The following is a 13820-nucleotide window of genomic DNA, read 5'->3' on the forward strand; positions in this document are numbered from 1 at the left end:
AATGTGCCAGTTTTGTAATTTGTGACAGGGCTGCAATTAGCAAAATATAAAGTGACTGCTTGAAATCACATAACCTCGTTAATAATAGATAATGAAAAAGCAGAGGGATAAAGACAGAGCAGTCTTAACAGTTCTTAACCTCAGCCTGCCCATTTTTTGTTTTTTCATGCTACCCATGCAAATTTTATATTAAACTCAACTCTTCTAAGAAATTTTGAGTACCATGTTTGTCACTTTTAAACAGTATTTTTAGTATTTGTAATGCTAGAACCTCAAACTGAAAATTTACTAAAGAATATTTCATTAATACAGTATGACGTGAATATTGTAGTTCAAAAAAATTAATTAGCAGTTATAAAGGTAAAATGATGTTTGCATAACCATGCATCACTCTGGCTATGAAAGCCTTAATTCATTGTAATCAGCTGCAATCAGAGATAACATTATTAGTGAATGTAGTCCACCTATGCATAATACAATTGTTATATGGTTGCAATATTCAGTTTTCAGTATATTCAATATTCAGTTATTATAAGTCAATCAAGTTGTATGTTATTCCCTAATTAATAAATGTATATATTAGCAGAATACATTTCTGAAATCGAATTCATGTGTTTATTTTTGGAACCTGTTGCTTTTAACTCTAATTGTGAAGTGCAAAATGCTGTCACTGTCAGTAGGGAAGGCCACCATTAAGATAAAAAAAAGAAAAAAGAAATAACAAGCTAATCAAAGATAATATTTGTGGCTAAGACATTTATTCAATTCATTATTTAAAATAAATAAAGTGCTGGTGAGCTCAGGAACACAAAAAGGCTTGGAAAAATTCATTATTTATGGTGGACAAATAAAAATTCCTTTCCCTGGTGAAAAGAAACCATAATATTTGGCCAGCTCAGGACACCTTGCAGGAGGTAGTTGTGTCTGTGTCTTGAATCATGAGAAGATTTTAATACAGTGGTTTATTGCAAGATGTAAACCACTGGTAAGTCTCAAAAACAGTGAGACCAGAAGAAGACATTTATGGACAGATGAGACACAGGCAGAGGTGGCTAAAGTACACACATCCTTCACTTAAGCGGAAGTACAGATATTCATGTTTTAGTTAAAGTAAAGAAGTTTGAGCTCTAAGCAACATGGACATGGAGAAATATTGATGATATATGCAAATGTATGCTTATTATTAGTGAAACCAAACTCAACACAGAGCATGAAGACAACAATTCTTGTAAATGTTTAAAAGTAATTATAGTGGTTTAAATTACGTAAATCATCAGAACACCAAACGGAACTTATGCTATGTTTCCACACGGACGGTTAATGAGGTGATACTGGAAAAACTGTACCTCTACTAACTTTCATACTGATTACATAATCAGAGAATATTTGTTTTCAATGTGAACTGGTTTATGTAAAAGACATTTCGAACTTTCTATTCATATATTTATTATGTCTGTGAGGCAAGCATTCACTAAGATTCTGGTTGTTTTATTTACCGTAATTTCCGGACTATAAAGCGCACCCTAATTTCAGGACTATAAAGCGCACTCATATACAGTATAAGCCACTGAATTTTACAAATATTTTTATTTTTAACATGAAAATAGAAATTTCATTGATCTAATGTTATAGGGTTCAGTTTTATGGCTTGAAGTTTGTAAAACCGGGAACAACCCAGGAAAAATTCATAAATTAGCCGCTTCATTGTTTAAGCCGCGGGGTTCAAAACGTGGGAAAAAAGTAGCGGCTTATAGTCCGAAAAATACGGTATCTGTTTGTAAAGGGAGATGACAGAGATGGCAGCGAGCACCCCCTGTCTGTTTTCTTTATTTTACAAAAGCACAGCGTTTTGTTGTTATTATGAGTGTATGCAAATAAAAGTAGACCCTTTACAGATTCAAATTATTTATTTCTCTGTATGATCAAAAAGGCGGGAAAAAAAAAACCCCGCTCCAACTCGTTTGTCGACCGTTAGGGGGTTAATTGTGTGAGTCAAAGCGGATTTTGGTGTAAAATTTGAGACGGCGCATCAGTAAAACAAATGTTCACTGATTACAAAAATTTTTCAATGGAGTATATTTATTTATTTATTTATTTATTTATTTAGATCTTAGCAAAGAAAGGACATTGTAAATAAATGTATGTTGCACTGAATGTTTTAATTTCTTTTTTATATTTAGTTATTTATTTATGTATTTATATTCTTAATAAAAATGGTCAAACAGAAATGCATGCTGCATTGATAGCGCATTAATAAAATTTTGTGCAGTTAAAATGAATTAGAATTTTGACAGCCCTAATTAATATATTAATACAAAAAGAATTTCAAACTTTGTTACCTAATAAATGTATCCAGGCTGAACATATACCATATAGAACACAAGCAAAGAAAAGATGATGGTGATCAGGAATGTCTCTGTTTCTGTCTCTGTCATGTTTGCATCACTGACTCCCTCTGTCTAATCCACGTTAACCCTATACTTCTTGTTGCCTTCTGCCTGCTCATTGTTTTCTTCATAAACTAGCCTACATCTGTGTTAAGTGAGAGCTAGGAAATGATACACCAGTTGATTGAAAAAGCCACGCAATGACAGAAAATAGGTTGATGGGCTGAAATCGGCAAACAGTGAAAAGAAAAAATATTGACATTTCACTAAATTAATAGATTAAAACTAAAGTAAAGAGACTATTTTGAAAATGAAAGTACAGATATTTGTGTAAAATTTTATGACAGAGTAAAATGTCAGATGGCATGGGCATGTATATAAAAAAATCTGCTAGGCACTGTAGAGATGTACAACATCAGATCAGAAAAGGTTTTTTCCACGTTTGCCTAATCTCCAACATGCATTTTGGCAAAGGCAAAGCTCAGATTTGAGAGTTGCTACTTTAATTTACAGCCAAGTTTTTTGAAGTGTTTGGGCTATGTTTGTCCTGTAGAACTGCTTCTCTTTTCATACAGTATGTATGTTCAAATCTGTAAAATGCCAAAATGCATGTTGGAGACTAAGCAAACATATGGAAAAACATTCTCTTATCTGATAAGATTCAAACATGTACATTTTGGCTTTGCTACAAATCATTATGTTTGGCAGAAGAACAACGCTGTTCGCTTAGAGAATACAACACAAAACCATGGTGGATAACATGATGTTGTGGGGTGCCTTTTTTTTTTATTTATAAGAAACTATTCAGCGGTGAAAGCAAGATCTGTGAAGCCTAATATACTACAGAACTAGGCAAAAACATATGTAGTCTGTTAGAGATTCGAGAGCAAACTTCTAAAATAAACACACCTTTAAGCTTTTTGCATCATTGGAATCTTTACATTTTCGTTACATTTTCTGTTCATCAGTGGTCCCCATTCAGTTTGACAAAACTTGCACAATTTTGCCTGGATGAATAGGCAAAAATATCAGCAGCCTGATGTGCAAAGCTGAAGAACACTTCAGCAGCTGTAGTTGCAGCCAAAAATTATTTTGGCAAATGCTGCAACCAAAGATCATTCTGAATAATAATGCAAAAAATTATTATAATTTTTTTGTTAAATAAACATTTGTTTTACAAAAACAAATTTGCACTGCCAAGACTTGGCACACAACCAGCCAGTCTAAATTCAGTACTATTAGTAATACTAAGACTAATAGTAATACTAATACTAATACTAATTCTAAACTCCATTAAGATGGCACATTTTATTTCCACTCTCACAATTTTAGCTGCAAGCAGGGCAACTGACATTGAAAACCTTGTGAATACAACTGACTATTCTTGAACTGGTTGAAAGAGAACAAATAAAAAGACCTTAAAACACCAATTAAGTGATATGATTTCATACACAATGTTACACAATGACACTGGATGCAGAGATAGATTTATTCCTATATACTAATTTCTTTAAATAATAGCTGCAACATCACAATACCACATTTACAATTGCTAGTTGACTTTTTTGTAAGTGTTTTTCACATTTCACGCTTAATTTATCAATGAATATTAGTTTAGTCTATCGCTGGACAACTTAATCACTTAGAGCTGCCCAGCAGCCTCAGTGTCTTAAGTTGTCTGATTTTCACTGTGTAAGCTCATCTGAGTAGACAGTAATACACTTATCCACACTTTATCATGAAGCTGTCGTTATAAGCTACTATTAATTCTAATTTGCCCTTTTAAAAATAAACAAACAGAAGGCTCCGTCAAACAAATAAGGAGGTTGCAAAAAAAAGCCAAATTAATGTATTATTTGATCACACATCATACATCCAGTGATGAAAGTAAGATGTATAAACTATAACAGAACTGTGTGTCGATGATGACCTTTGTACACGGTTTGCCCAAGGCTCCTAAATCTCCTATATATGTTGCAGAGTAGCTCGTTCATGCATTCTTGACCTCCAGACTAAATTATTGTAACGCATTACTAGGTGCATGTCCGGCATCATTAATAAACAGGTTACAGTTAGTCCAGAATGCAGGCGGGGTTCACACAAGGTTGAGAAAATATGACCATATAACCCGATCTTATCCCTATACTGGCTATTGCTACTTACCTACAAGGCCCTAAATGGTTTGGCTCCCATGTATCTATCCAGTCTTCTAACACGCTAAAATCTGTCACATTCTTTGAAATTTCAAAACTCTGGGCTTCTAGTAGTTCCTAGAATAGCAAAGTTCCCTAAAGGTGGTAGAGCATTCTTACATTTAGTTTCAAAACTTTAGAATAGCCTTTCTGACAGTGTTCAGAGATCAGACACACTCTCCCAGTTTAAGCATAGATTAAAGACTCATCTTTTTAACAAGGCCTACACATAACACATCACATATCATAACCTTGTGCTCCAGTACATCTGATCAAATGCACAGTATCAACTTTTGCTTGTTAATATTATGAACAGCAGCTATGCTAATTCCTCTATACTGCTTTTATTTTTCTACCCTTCCTGAGGCATCCCGAGGTTGCGCCAACTCCAGTTGTGTCCGACCTAATGAAGATTATGAACCTTCAAACCTTCTTATGTAAACAGATGGCAATGGCTAATTTATTTATTAATTTGATCATTTAAATAACATCATGCTTGTAGCACACCTGTCAAGTGGTGTGATTTTTTTGGGGTGTGATTAGGATGAAATAAATATTAATCACACTTTTGTTATTATTTTTTGTACTGTCATATTTGTATTAGACCTGATATACTCATTATGCTTTTTTTTTCACAGCATGAACTCCAGAATTAAATATCTGTGAACACAGTCAGCCATCCACAAATATAGGTTAAACCCCTATCATACAAAGAAAAAGAAATACAGTATGGGAACATTATCCAAAAATGCCACCATCTCTGGGACAATGGTCATTTAAACTGTTCTGTGGTCAGACACATTGAAATCAGAAATTCTTTTTGGAAACCATAGACTCTGCATCTTCAGGACTAAACAGGTTTAAGAGCAATGCATGCTTTGATCAAGACAATGCCTTTTTCAGCGAAGGCCTTTCATATTTTAGCAAGAGAATTCTAAACCACATACTGCATTCATTACAACAGCATGGCTTCATATTAAAATAGTCTGGGTGCTGATCTGGCCTGCCTGCACCTTTCACCAATTTAAACCATTTGGAGCATCATGAAACAAAAAAAATACAACAGAGAAGTCCCATTAATGTTAAGAAGCTGACATACTGTATTAGACATGAATGGGACCACAATGCTCTCCCAAAACTCCAAGTACTGGTTTCCAAAGTTCCCCGGTTTCCAAAAAAATTCCAGAAATCACAATGCATGATTTTTTAAACTATTTATTTGTATGATACAGCTTCAAATAAGTATTTGAACACCTGTCTATCAGCTAGAATTCTGACCCTCAAAGACCTGTTAGTCTGCCTTTAAAATGTCCACCTCCACTACGTTTATTATCCTAAATTAGATGCACCTGTTTGAGGTCGTTAGCTGCATAAAGACACCTGTCCACCCCATACAATCAGTAAGAATCCAACTACTAACATGGCCAAGACCAAAGAGCTTTCCAAAGACACTAGAGACAAAATTGTACACCTCCACAAGGCTGGAAAGGGCTACGGGGAAATTGCCAAGCAGCTTGGTGAAAAAAGGTCCACTATTGGAGCAATCATTAGAAAATGGAAGAAGCTAAACATGACTGTCAATCTCCCTCAGACTGGGGCTCCATGCAAGATCTCACCTCGTGGGGTCTCAATGATCCTAAGGAAGGTGAGAAATCAGCCCAGAACTACACGGGAGGAGCTGGTCAATGACCTGAAAAGAGCTGGGATCACCGTTTCCAATGTTACTGTTGGTAATACACTAAGACGTCATGGTTTGAAATCATGCATGGCACGGAAGGTTCCCCTGCTTAAACCAGCACATGTCCAGGCATGTCTTAAGTTTGCCAATGACCATTTGGATGATCCAGAGAAGTCATGGGAGAAAGTCATGTGGTCAGATGAGACCAAAATAGAACTTTTGGGTCATAATTCCACTTAAAGTGTTTGGAGGAAGAAGAATGATGAGTACAATCCCAAGAACACCATCCCTGCTGTGAAGCATGGGGGTGGTAGCATCATGCTTTGGGGGTGTTTTTCTGCACATGGGATAGGGCGACTGCACTGTATTAAGGAGAGGATGACCGGGGCCATGTATTGCGAGATTTTGGGGAACAACTTCCTTCCCTCAGTTAGAGCATTGAAGATGGGTCGAGGCTGGGTCTTCCAACATGACAATGACCCAAAGCACACAGCCAGGATAACCAAGGAGTGGCTCTGTAAGCATATCAAGGTTCTGGCATGGCCTAGCCAGTCTCCACACTTAAACCCAATAGAGAATCTTTGGAGGGAGCTCAAACTCTGTGTTTCTCAGCGACAGGCCACAAACCTGACTGATCTAGAGAAGATCTGTGTGGAGGAGTGGGCCAAAATCCCTCCTGCAGTGTGTGCAAACCTGGTGAAAAACTACAGGAAACGTTTAACCTCTGTAATTGCAAACAAAGGCTACTGTACCAAATATTAACAATGACTTTCTCAGGTGTTCAAATACTTATTTGCAGCTGTATCATACAAATAAATAGTTAAAAAATCATACATTGTGATTTCTGGATTATGTTTTTTAGATTATGTCTCTCACAGTGGACATGCACCTACGATGACAATTTCAGACCCCTCCATGATTTCTAAGTGGGAGAACTTGCAAAATAGCAGGGTGTTCAAATACTTATTTTCCTCACTGTATATGGACTGTTGTTCACCTAAGAGGAGATGCTACGTAGTGATTAACATGGCTTTGTCCCAAATTCAGAAATAACCTTTTTTTTCTTAAATGGTACATTTGCTAATTTTAAACATTTGATATGTCATGTTATGAATAAAATATGGGTTTATACCATTTTTTGCAATTCTGTTTTTATTTAAATTTTACACAGAAAATGGGGTCATAGTTTACAGAAGTTATTACTGATATCTCTGGCATTGCCTTGTTTATTGTTGTTTTTTGTAAACACACTTTGCTCTATAGGTGATTTCTGTCTATAAATGATCAGTAATTGGTTTCCTTTCATATATTCTGGGCATTAAGTCTTTCAAAAATGTAATATACTACAAAGAATATAAAAAATATACAGTTGTCACTTTGATTTGTATTTATGTCATCTTGATATTTATATTGCATTGTGCTTCTCTCTTTTATTTTTTTTTATTTCTCTATACTTGTCTTCAATTAGACATAATGTATCTAATCCATGATTTATCTTTCTCTTCCTAATCCCATTTTGCAGGTGGTAGTGGTGGTGGTGGTGTGTGTGTGTGTGTGTGTGTGTGTGTGTGTGTGTGGGTGGCTTGAGCTGATTTTTCCCCTCTACTGGACACTGTGTTGATGATGAAGTAGCCCTAAACCTTAGCCTAGCCAAAATCATAATGATTTTTGAAGCTAGTGTAGCGTTAAGTTTATTCCACATGGTCGACCAATCTAAAATCCCAAGGGCACTGCCATTAAGTGAAAAGTGAAGTTAGCTGAAAAGTTCGTTCAGCCTGAACTTGGGAACCTTTTACTGGATATAGATAATTACATTCAATAATTTAGGCTAAAAGTTAAGGTATTTTTTGTACAGTCCCTCATGGATGAGTCATAGGTTTTTTTTTTGTTTTAAACTAGTGGTTTATCCATGTTTGTTGTGCTTTCTATAGCTGCACTACTATTAACACACAAAAATGTTTATGCACACAAAAAGGGATGAGAGACCTGTGCAGGATCCTGTCTGTTGACACAACATCATTTGGACCCAGAGGGTTCACACAATCCACTAATTATAAACACAATTTTAGAGGTGTGTCAACCTTAAGCATGCTCATTATAGTTCTCTATGTAATGTTTATCTCACATGTAAGTAAAACATACACCCAATAGAAAATCACTGGAATCAAACCGAAATAAATTCTATATGCCTTATTTAATGTAGTAATAGTTTCCCTGTAGTTTCTTTGAAAAGCATTTACACATTAGTGATAATCTTATATAACCAGGAACACGACGATGAATAGATTGTTTATGCAGAAACTCATTGTCTCAGGTCATGTTTTTATTGAGCTGTGTTATATTACAGATGGCCCAACTTCAGCTGCAGCTATCCTTTATGATTTACTGACAAGGTTGTGCCTTTGGGCATTCGTTGCCTTAATCACCAGCACATGCCAGTAACATGCAAAATTCAGCTGCAACACTTAAACATGTGTAGTAATACATGTTGTCAAGAATTGTCTATGAAAACAAAAACTATGATATTATAATCTGAAGTATTTACGAACATAAATCATTTTGGGTTTGGTAAGTTTGAAGCCAACCTCCATATAGTAATCATGATAGGGAATACTTGTAAATGTCTAGAATAGTGCATAAGTATACAATTTGAAGCCCAGCTTTAGTTTGTTTAATCAATTATGGACATGTCACATTATACTGCCGTCACTATTTATAAGTACTGCAGTGTTTTTTTTTTTTTTCACACTTCCACAATCAAAGCACAGAATGAAGCCGGATACTTGTGCCTGCCATTTTGTGTACACACGAACAAAGGAAAATTGCATAAACCCACCCTTATGTGATGCATCTGGTATGAATTCAGGGTCACTCTCATTCTGAGACGATCTTATGTCATCCTCGGGCTCAATTCAAGCCAATTTAGACTGGACGCATTTCTGATGAGTGCCACATGCAGCAGTTACTTATCCATCTTAAACAATTCATTCCACACCAGCTGCTTTAGAGGCGGGTAAAATGCAAGCCCATGTGTGACACTGGATTTTATTTTTTGCTGTCCCAATTTTTTCACTTTCACTCACAGTGAGTAAAGTAAGTAAATTACACTTCCTATATGCTGTGAACCTCCATTCAATGTGGGATATGTACATAGTCATATTAGTATTTGTGCTGTATAAGTGATTTGAAAAAAAAAAAGATATGATTCAAAAGAAAATAACAATGCAGGTACTGTTTACTTAAGTACCAGCATTATCCGGGTTGAGATGGGTTAAGTGATCAAAAGATAGGCCAGCTACCAAAAGACAGGTAAATACAGTATGTAAGAATAGTGCTGGTGAAGTTTCTGACTTACTGCTACTAATGCTACTAGTTATTTATAAAACAGAAAAGTAAGGCAATAGGAAAATACTAACATTTTTGGATCAGTCTATTAAAAAAGGTTAAAAGCAAACTGCAAACTGGTCTCCCAGTTCTGCCTGTGATTTTGCACCTGGTAGCTTGTCAGGCCTAGTTGCATTTTTAGCAGTAATGGATTTATAGCTGCTCTGTTTTGATCAGCAGCTGCTTTTGTGCAGATTCCTTTGCCTAGCAGATGAATGACTGTTCTCTGACTATTCCTGCTGTATTGGATTCGGCTGACCTTGTTTTTTCTTCTTCTTCTTCTTCTTCTTCTTGCTGCTAACATAAAGATGCTCTTCAAGACTACGGATTAGCCACCTTATTGGCAAACCACGGTTTCAAACTGAGGAGGAGCACAGTAGGATCAAATGGTTGTTATTACAACTGCTCGGCAGGGAAGGATGTGAATCAGAAACTCAGAGCTAATCCTGCTAAGGAAAAAAAGCAGACGAATGGAAATATTTGAGAGGGAAGGAATCCCTGTAAATCCTGATGAAAATCCTGGTGAATTGATGGCATAGAAGAACATATAGCAGAAAGCGTAATAGAATGAATGAGGATAAAAGAAAATGATGTGCTTTTGAACTAGGCTGTACCCATCTATATATATTTGAACAATTGTGTAAGTAATCATGTATTGTGTTCAAGTCACTAGATCTAAATAAAAAATGTGTTTAAAATATTTGGCCTACATGGACAAATGATGGAGGGGACAGAAAAAAAGTTGAGTTTGCAAAGATGAGACATAACTAATTTAAAACAACCTTGTTTTTCTTCCATGGAAAACATAGGTTGGACATTTGAAGAGTGTGACAGGAAAGTAAAAAAAAAAAAATATATATATATATACTATATATATATATATATATATATATATATATATATATATATATATATATATATATATATATATATATATAGGAGAGCAGGACAATTAGGGGGAATGCACTAGTAGGTGGGGAGGAGTAGAGAGAGAGAGAGAGAGAGAGAGAGAGAGAAATGGAATGGTTAAGGGGAATGAGAAGGAGAAAGAGAAATAGAGGTGAGTTTGATGTCCTCCTGAAGATGTTGAAAACTAATATGGTATTTCTTTCAGTAGTGTATAGTGAGCAAGCACACGAGCAAGAAAGGTATTTTCTGAGGAATTTATGTAAACCACTGTCACATACTGAAGAACTATATCATTCTCTCACAGAGAAAAAGAGATCATCACATGCTCAGGCAGCATCAAGAAGGAAATCTTTCTCTTTCACGCACACAATCTCCCATATGCACCTACATACACATTCTCACACACTCACACAGCCTTTCTGTTTCTGTAAATGTTCCAGTTTAGCTTCTATCACTCAGAGTTGGCCCCAGTAACCCTTATGTGCTTCAGGATATTTCGGAATCCAACCACTTAAAACTGGTGGAACTAAAAGCATTACAACACTGGTCTGTCTAAAGGCAGCCAACTGGTTTGGAGACTAAAATATTTAACCGAAATGGACCTGAACATATTTAGCTATTATTGATTTAAAACACAAACTATATGACAAATGGGTTTCAAGTCTATAATCATAATAAATGATGGTGCGGGTAATCCAATGGTTGTGAAACCTCTTACATAAAAGTATTATTACGTCAATAACACCAATTCAGCAATTTTTTATATTGTACAGATTTTACAATGTAAGATCATTTAAACTAAAAATAAGCTATACAAACAGAATACAAATGATTTAGCAGAATCACTAAGCTATTGAGCAAAAAAAAAGGTGCATCAGCTGTGCATATCTTCATCAAGCACTTACTCTCTGACTGCTTGGACGTCAGCTTGTCTGCATCAGCCGCACAGTTCTCATATCTGATTGCAAGCAGAAAAGAGAAACGCAGAAAGGCACACTTACCCTGAGAGGAGCATGAGAGCAGAACGAGAGCTGCAGCCTCCCGTTGCACTGGGACATCTCCGTTCACTTAGCGCATCTCTCTGGGGAAGGCTCGAGGAGCTGAGACACTCGCAGTGTTGCTTAAGGTGATGCCGGAACTGTGCCTCACACACAAGCACGCACACTCACGTCGTAGAAAGTGTGTGCGTGAGTGCGAAGACACGGACGGTGTTGCACGTCCACGCTGAATAAAAAAAAGTGAGGATCTGCTTGGGAGGAGGGTTTAAATTCCAGAAAAGTCCAGAATATATTTCTCAGTTTCTCGCATCACTGAGGGGGTCTCACACTTCAACACGCTCTTGGCACACACCATGGACACACACGCTCATGCACAGATTCACAGAGGTTCTCGGTCTCCCACTGCTGCAGTCTTGTGGATGTGTGTAAGGAGGGGATGTAAAAAAAAAAAAAAGGAAGGGGGTGAACAGGGAGGCAGAACAGGAGATTGAATTGGAAAGGGTTAGGGAAGAGATAGAGAGGGGGAAGTGTGAGAAAGAGGAGAAGGAAAAGAAGTGTGGTGGAGAGAAAAAGAGAGAGAGAGAGAGAGAGAGAGAGAGAGAGAGAGTGCTCTGGGAAAGTCCGGACTCATACTAGTCAGCATGCGTTGATCAGTAAGCAGTTATATAATCACTGAACAGGGAAATGTGTGTGCGCGTGTGTATGTGTTTGTATGCCTGCATGTTTGTCTTCTGTTCTGTCAGATTGATTTTAGCTTATTAGAAGATGACACAGAAAAAGAGAGGAGAAAAAAAGAGAGGACAACAGAAAGGAGAAAGGTGGATGCATCAGTAATTAGAATGTTAATTAATGTGTGTCTACTATTTGACTAGTAATTAACAGCAATCCTCTGGGACTGGATCAACCACTTAACCACTGCTTCTGACACAGCAGGAACACACACACGCATTGTCATTTTATTCTTAGTAGTATGTTTTTGTTGTTGTCAGATAGGATCCTAATTTAAAGATACCACAAGCTTAGGCCAAATGCTATGTGAACGTCTTGTATGCATTTAGAATACTTGTTTAATCTCTTCATTTCTTAGTATATTTTGCCATCTATAAAACATCTACTCAAAGGCAAAAACATTTTATCTGCATCACTTCAGGCTTTGTACACTTTAAACCTTTTGGCCCACCATTATCTAGCTAATCAAGACAAGAAGGCTAGACACGGCTAAATGCCTGCCGCTTAACTCCTTAGGACCCTCTCTGAAAAGGAAACCCTCTGTTGACTCTTTTTTAGCGATGGACAGGATGGAAGAAAGAACAGGAATAATAAACAGATTGAAAGGTTGGATTGATTGTATAATCCAGTAGCTATAAGAGATTGGTGAAAAGGTGGGTTTTTAGTCTTTGTTTAAAGATACTCAGACAGTCAGATGAAGTTCATTCCACCACATATGTAATGACAGAGAAGATGCCTTGATGCATTATTTCCTGTTACGACAAAAGATGGTGGTTCCAAAACAAATTGATTTGGATGTAACATTTAACTCTTTATTTTCCTTTCCTCTCAGCAGCAGGGTGCATTATTCCTACCTATTAGGAAATAGGAAATGTACAGTGAAATTATGTATTTGGTCTGTCACAATGCGTAGGTAGGTGATACATGTCCCTTAATGCCATGAAGACTAAAGAGCTCATTGTGGACTTCCAGAAATCCAACAGCAGGAGTCACGCCCCTGTCTAGATCAACAGAACTGAGGTAAAATGGGTCTCCAGCTTTGAGTTCTTAGGAGTCCACATCTCTGAGAATCTGTCCTCGCACCAGCACGCTTCAGCTCTGTTTAGATAGGTGCAACAGCATCTGTACTTGTTGAGGAGACTTAAGAAAGTCCATATGTCCCCAGGGATATTAATCATTGCATCATTGCGGTGATTGCATCCTGCATTAAATCAGGGTGCGGTATGGAGCTTTACTGTGTGTGAACTTAAAGCCCTGCAAAATGTGGGCAAAATCACCCAACACATCACTGGCACCCAGCTACCTGCCATTGATCACCTTCACCACAGCAGAGGTCTGTGCAGAGCTCACAACATTATCAACTACTTCACACATCGCAATATATATATATATATATATATATATATATATATATATATATATATATATATATATATATATATATATATATATATATATATATTACACTTGCAATCAGAAATATTCAACCCCTGAAGAGTTTTAAGGATTTATAAATAAAAATCTTTTCAAAGTGCAGGATTCT

The 13820-nt window shown here is 36.6% G+C and overlaps 1 protein-coding gene across 2 annotated transcripts in view; it reads right to left on the reverse strand.

Moving 5' to 3' along the window:
- Positions 1-12295, reverse strand: part of insyn2ab (inhibitory synaptic factor 2Ab) — a 52864-nt gene extending 40569 nt beyond the window's left edge. For both annotated transcript variants that reach the window (XR_014534206.1, XM_083545380.1), the window contains exon 1: positions 11552-12295. The gene's annotated coding sequence lies outside the window, so the exon portion shown is untranslated. The remainder of the gene's footprint in view (positions 1-11551) is intronic.
- Positions 12296-13820: the final 1525 nt, after the last annotated feature.

This window comes from Silurus aristotelis (genome assembly GCF_946808225.1).
Source record: "Silurus aristotelis genome assembly, chromosome: 6".
Classification (NCBI taxonomy): Eukaryota; Metazoa; Chordata; class Actinopteri; order Siluriformes; family Siluridae; genus Silurus; species Silurus aristotelis.